Source organism: Hylobates moloch, unplaced genomic scaffold (genome assembly GCF_009828535.3).
Source record: "Hylobates moloch isolate HMO894 unplaced genomic scaffold, HMol_V3 SCAFFOLD_19, whole genome shotgun sequence".
NCBI classification, from domain to species: Eukaryota; Metazoa; Chordata; class Mammalia; order Primates; family Hylobatidae; genus Hylobates; species Hylobates moloch.
In genome coordinates this window covers 33072709-33079785 of record NW_026652294.1, presented here as the reverse complement: position 1 = coordinate 33079785, position 7077 = coordinate 33072709, and positions in this window count along the sequence as shown.

The following is a 7077-nucleotide window of genomic DNA, read 5'->3' as shown; positions in this document are numbered from 1 at the left end:
AGGTGAGCCACCTGCCTCAGCCTCCCAAAGTGCTGGGATTCCAGGCGTGAGCGCCCGGCCTGTTCTGGCATATTCAACAGTGTCAGGGTTCTTCTGTCTCCTGAAATGAGGGGCCTGGCAAAAGGAGTAGGGGTGTGGAAGAAGAAGAGAGGGTAATATAGAAACGAGGCAGCAAACGCTTCCATGTGCTTCCTGTGCCCAGGCTGCCCTAAGGACTCTGCATGTATTATATCACTTCATTGTCACCGTGCCACACGACCGGTCCAGGAGCCACACATTAGCCCCTCAACACTCTGCTGCCTTTCTCCAACAGGAGGGAAAGAGCACTCGGCTGAGCACAGCCTGAATCCAACTGCTGGCTCTGCCACTAACTTGCTGTGTGACTCTGAAGAACTGCCTTTCCCTGTCTGTCTCTTGATTTTCTCACCTCCACACGAAGAGATGTTAAGTCGCAGGCAGTCGCTGATAAAGCAGGGGGGAAACTTTCCTCTTTCCCACCCTTCAATTCCTATATTCCAGGAAGTTTAATGGGTTTTCAGGGCTAGAAAAGTTATTATTATTATTATTTTGTAGAGCCAGAGTCTCACTATGTTACCCAGGCTGGTCTCGAACTCCTAGGCTCAAGCAATCCTCCTGCCTCATCCTCCCAAAGTGCTGGGATTACAGGCATGAGCCACCGCACCCTGCAGAAAAGTTACTTATTATTTCACTGAATATTCCCTGAGCCCTACTGTATAAGCCAGAGCTCCTTTTCCCAGGCTACTTATGATAATGGACTTCAGACATGCCCAGAAATCACAAAGAGGGAAAGCACAGACCGTGGTCTGGACAGTGAGTTACGGAGGGGGCAGGAGGTACCACTTCAAACTGAGCTGATGACTAAATGCTTCTAGAAAGAATGTGGGTTGGGCATGGGGGCTCACACCTGTAATCCCAGCATTCCAGGAGGCCGAGGTGGGCGGATCACCTGAGGCCACGAGTTCAAGACCAGCCTGGCCAACATGGTGAAACCCCGTCTCTACTAAAAATACAGAAAAATAGCTGGGCGTGGTGGAAGGCACCTATAATCCCAGCACTTTGGGAGGCTGAGGCAGGTGGATCACCTGAGGTTGGGAGTTTGAGACCAGCCTGACCAATATAGTGAAACCCCCTCTCTACTAAAAATAGAAAATTAGTGTGGTGTGGTGGCGGGCGCCTGTAATCCCAGCTACTGGGGAGGCTGAGGCAGGAGAGTCGCTTGAACCCAGGAGGCGGAGGCTGCAGTGAGCCGAGATCGCGCCATTGCACTCCAGCCTGCACAACAAGAGCGAAACTCCGTCTCAAAACAAAAAACAAAACAAAACAAAAAATTTCACAGAGGCAGACGTGGAAATGGAGCGAAGCGCTAGAATGGATGACTGTGGAGAAGGTTCTTTTGGGAACTGGGGGCGAATATAGAAACTGCTACTAATCTAACGTGTGTGGCCTCAGCATGAATTCACGAAAACAACAGAATTAGCAGCTTTTCTTAGATCCACCTTATAGAGAAGCCTTTCTGGGACATCCCCTCCCCCTCAATACACACAAGGATTCAGGACTCCCCTCCTCTCCCGGCGAGTTTGCTGAAAGCCCTTCGACCGATGTGTCCCGAGCATCACCAATATTTATGTTCTAGGCATCGCGTTAAGCACGTAACCTTCACTCTTCGCAAGCAGCCTCTCTATGTGGAAGCCACAGTCACCACGCCACTTTACAGAAGAGGCTCAAGGTCACACTGCTAGTGAGTGACAGAGCCAAGTTCACACTCAGGTCTGGCTCGGTCCAGAGCAATTGTACCTGGCGCCAGTCCCGAAGCCTCAGGACAGCATCCTGACCAGATGCCACCCGACATTCCCTCAGGAAGAGCTCGGTTCCCAGCACGCCAGGCAGCACTGGCACCTGACGCTAATTCAAGCACATCAGTGTAGCTCTTTTTGTTTGTTTTTGTTTTGGAGATAGAGTCTCCCTCTGTGCCCCAGGCTGGAGTGTGGAGTGCAGTGGCACAGTCTCAGCTCACTGCATCCTCCGCCTCCCAGGTTGAAGCGATTCACCTGCCTCAGCCTCCTGAGTAACTGGGACTACAGGCACCCACCACCACGCCCAGCTAATTTTTTTTTTTTTTTTTTTTTTTTTTGTATTTTTAATAGAGACGGGGTTTCACCGTGTTAGCCAGGATGGTCTCAATCTCCTGACCTCGTGATCTTCCCACTTCGGCCTCTCAGAGTGCTGGGATAACAGGCGTGAGCCACCGCGCCCGGCCATTGCAGCTCTTAAAGCTACTCTCCAGGGGAAGCGGCAGAAGAAGGAAGACACGAAGATGAATTTCCATCCTCTTTCTCCTCTACTGAAATCTGACAAGCTCCTGGGTCTTTTGATTTCTCCTTGAACGTGAGGTCTGTACCTGGAGGATCTCTGGAGGCAAGGGTGTTTTCTTTTTTCTTTTTGTTTATATTTTGATTGATTGATCGATTGATTGAGACAGAGTCTCTCTCTGTCGCCCAGGCTGGAGTGCAGTGGCACGATCTTGGCTCACTGCAACCTCTGCCTCCCAGGTTCAAGTGATTCTCTTGCCTCAGCCTCCCAAGTAGCTGAGATTACAGGTGCCCGCAAACACGCCCAGCTATTTTTTTTTGTTTTGTTTTGTATTTTTAGTAGAGAGGGGTTTCACCATGTTAGCCAAGCTGGTCTCAACTCCTGAACTCAGGTGATCCGCCTGCCTCGTCTTCCCAAAGTGCTGGGATTACAGGTGTGAGCCACTTTGCCCAGCCTTCTTTTTTAAAGACAAGTCTCACTCTGTTGCCCAGACTGGAGTGTAGTGGTGCAATCATAGCTCACTACAGTCTCGACCTCCCAGGCTCAAGCCATCCCCCTGCCTCAACTTCTCGCATAGCTAGGACTACAGGCATGCACCACCACACCCAGCTAATTTTTCTTTTTTTTTTTTGAGATGGAGTCTCGCTCTGTTGCCCAGGCTGGAGTGCAGTGGTGCGGTCTCAGCTCACTGCAACCTCCGCCTCCCAGGTTCAAGCAATCCTCCTGCCTCAGCCCCCCTAGTAGCTAGGATTACAGGCATGTGCCACCATGCCCTAAAAATTTTGTATTTTTAGTAGAGACAGGGTTTTGCCATGTTGGCCAGGCTGGTCTCAAACTCCTGACCTCAGGTGATTCACCCGTCTCGGCCTCCTAAAGTGCTGGAATTACAGGTGTGAGCCACCACGCCCAACCCTAGCTAATTTTTTTTCTTAATTTTGTACTGACAGAACCTCACTATGTTGCCCAGGCTGCTCTCAAACTCCTGGCCTCAAATGATCCTCCCACCTTGGCCTCTCCAAGTGCTGGGATTACAGGTGTGAGCCATCAGGCCCGGCCCATAAGGGTGTTTTCTACTGCTACAGTGATTAACTAGTCTCTGGTGTATCTCTCTCCCAAAGGCAGCCCCCAGCCCTGCCTGACCCAGGCTCAGCAAGTAGCATAAGGAGCATTTTAAAGAAAATTATTGGCTGGGCGTGGTGGCTCACGCCTGTAATCCCAGCACTTTGGGAGGCCGAGGCAGGTGGATCACGAGGTCAGAAGATCAAGACCATCCTGGCTAACACGGTGAAACCTCATCTCTACTAAAAATACAAAAATTAGCCAGGCATGGTAGCAGGTGCCTGTAATCCCGGGTACTCAGATGACTGAGGCACGAGGATCGCTTTAACCGAGAATGAGAAGGTTGCAGTGAGCCAAGATCACGACACTGCACTCCAGCCTGGGCAACAGAGCAAGATTCTGTCACAAACAAACGAACAGGCAAGGTGTGGTGGCTCACGCCTGTAATCCTGGCACTTAGGGAGGCCGAGGCAGGTTGATCACCTGAGGTCAGGAGTTCAAGACCAGCCTGGCCAACATGGCGAAACTCTCCTTCTACTACAAATACAAAAATTAGCCGGGCATGGTGGCACGTGCCTGTAATCCCAGCTACTCGGGAGGATGAGGCAGGAGAATCACTTGAACCCAGGAGGTGGAGGACAGTGAGCTGAGATCACACCACTGCACTCCAGCCTGGGTGACAAGAGCAAAAACTCTGGCTCAAAAAACTAATTAATTAATTAAATTTAATTTAAAAAAGATTTCTTAGCTAACTTCTCAGAGGAACATAGGACAAAACTGGGTATTAACTCTACATCCTGCCTCACCCACCCCCTCCCTAAATGTTCATGACTCTGTTGCCCTGGGCTTACAGAAGAGCAGCAACACACACAGAACTTTCTGGAAAATCCTGTTAGTGCTCTGAACAGCACTAGAGCCCCTGGGAGAAGATGGCACCACAGGTGTCACCACAGGAAGGTACAGGAGATCCACCTTCCTTTTTTTTTTTTTTTTTTTGAGATGGAGTCTCGCTCTGTTGCCCAAGCTGGAGTGCAGTGGTACAATCTCGGCTCACTGCAAGCTCCATCTCCCAGGTTCACGCCATTCTCCTGCCTCAGCCTCCAGAGTAGCTGGGACTACAGGCGCCCACCACCACGCCCAGCTAATTTTTTGTATTTTTAGTAGAGACAGGGTTTCACCGTGTTAGCGAGAGATGGTCTCGATCTCCTGACCGCGTGATCTGCCCGACTCGGCCTCCCAAAGTGCTGGGATTACAGGCGTGAGCCACCGCGCCCGGCCGAGATCCACCTTCCTAAGGAAGGACACCGTGCTGCTCAGAAGCTTTCCCAAACGTTCCAGGAATCCCGGCTCCCCTGCAGTGCCTCCTGGGCAGACGCATCCCCTGCAATGCTCCAGAGGGTGTCGGATCTTGAAGGCATCTCCTTCTTCAAGGCAGCCCCAGCCTTGCCTGGCCCCAGGCTCGGATGAGCATTGCAAGGGGCTCTTTAAGGAGAGTCACGCCTGATCTACTGCTGTGTGGGGCAGAGAGGGTTTGGCTGGCAGCTCTGAGCTGGAGCCACCTCCACTTAATGCGGAGTCACCTCCACTTATGCTGGAGGAGTGATTTCAAACCTCGTCTCTGCGGGTTTGAAAAACATTGGGCAGGAGTCAGCCCCATGCCCAATTTTTGGTCGGATAGGCTGGAGAGAGAGGGATACCATCCCTCTGGCTCCTGGCCATTCTGAAGTCTCGAGCTCTGGGAGCCTCCTCGGATCTCAGCCACAGCTCTGATGAAACCTCACCCTAATCCCCTTCTCGTGGCCCACGGCCTTCCTAGACACTCACTGCCCAGTTCCCTGCATGAGTTATTTTCCCAGCTGCTGTTTCTGTCTGATTGTGAAAGTTTCTTTCCCCAAAAGCCCCACATGCCTGTCACATGAGGCGAGTGCTGGGCCATCAGCAGAGAGGGGGAGGGTGCTGGGAAGTCTTCCTTCCTGGACCCCAGGCTGGTCCCCAGAGTGACTCCCCATCGCTCCCGATAGCCAATATCCCAGGGAGCTTGGGGTCACACTGGAGGAAGAGCAGCGCTCACCCAAAATCAGATCGTGACTTGGTTTTCCCAGAGAGCAGTACCTATGGTGCCTCCACCTGAGACCTAGCTGGAGCTGGGCTCACTCAGACCACTGGCTCTGGGGGCAAATACACCCTGCTGACTGTCCGATCAAAGCCACGCTGCAGGCTGCTGGGACAGGAACACTGCTGCTGCGCCTGCTGCTGCTGCTGCACCCGGCTGGCCACAGCCCCACGCTGAGGGTTAGTTCTTTGGGGGCCCTAAAGGAGAGCTGAGCTGTCGCCTTCTGGACATAAAGAGCTGCTTTTGCAAAAGAGACTGTATCTGCCCCTGCCACAGCTAACCAGAAACAAGGAAGCCACACAGAGAAGCCTCCCCAGTCTCTGGGGCTGAGGTTCCGTCTGCTCCCCTCCCAGAGGCCACACATGAGGCTGTACATGCAGGCAGCCCACATTTCCTTCCAGGCCCGCAAGCAACCTCGACTTCCTGCAAAGACCACTAACCCCAACGTTGGTACACATGGCACATTGCCCAAGGCCGAGCTGCTGCTGATTTTTAGTGTGACTTTCAGGACCAAAAAGGAAGAGGTTCTGTCTGGCCAAGGAGAGCATGGCCTGAGACACCAACAGACGGCGACTTCCCATCTGGCCTCTGCCTGATTCTGCAATCAAAGCTGCCTGGTTCCGGCCGGCCGCAGTGGCTCACACCTGTAATCTCAGCACTTTGGGAGGCTGAGGCGGGTGGATCACCTGAGATCAGGAGTTCGAGACCAGCCTGGCCTCATGGTGAAACCCCGTCTCTACTAAAAATACAATATTAACCAGGCGTGGTGGTGCACACCTGTGATCCCAACTACTTGGTTTTTTGTTTTTGTTTTTGTTTTTGAGACGGAGTCTCGCTCTGTTGCCCAGGCTGGAGTGCAGTGGTGCCATCTCAGCTCACTGCAAGCTCCGCCTCCCAGGTTCACGCCATTCTCCTGCCTCAGCCTCTCCAGTACCTGGGACTAAAGACACCCGCCACCACGCCCAGCTAATTTTTTTTTTTTTTTGTATTTTTAATAGAGACGGGGTTTTACCGTGTTAGCTAGGATGGTTTTGATCTCCTGACCTTGGGATCCGCCCGCCTCAGCCTCCCAAAGTGCTGGGATTACAGGCGTGAGCCACCATGCCCGGCCAATCCCAGCTACGTGGGAGGCTGAGGTAGGAGAATCACTTGAACCTGGGAGGCAGAGGTTGCAGTAAGCCGAGATGGTGCCATTGCACTCCAGCCTGGGCAACAGAGCGAGACTCTGACTCAAAAAAAAAAAAAAAAAGCCGGGCGCGGTGGCTCACGCTTGTAATCCCAGCACTTTGGGAGGCCGAGGCGGGCGGATCAGGAGGTCAGGAGATCGAGACCACGGTGAAACCCCGTCTCTACTAAAAATACAAAAAAAAAAATTAGCCGGGCGTGGTAGCGGGCGCCTGTAGTCCCAGCTACTCAGAGAGGCTGAGGCAGGAGAATGGCGTGAACCCGGGAGGCGGAGCTTGCAGTGAGCCGAGATTGCGCCACTGCACTCCAGCCTGGGCGACAGAGCGAGACTCCGTCTAAAAAAAAAAAAAAAAAAAAAGAGTGCCTGGTTCCAAGGACGAGGACCTATC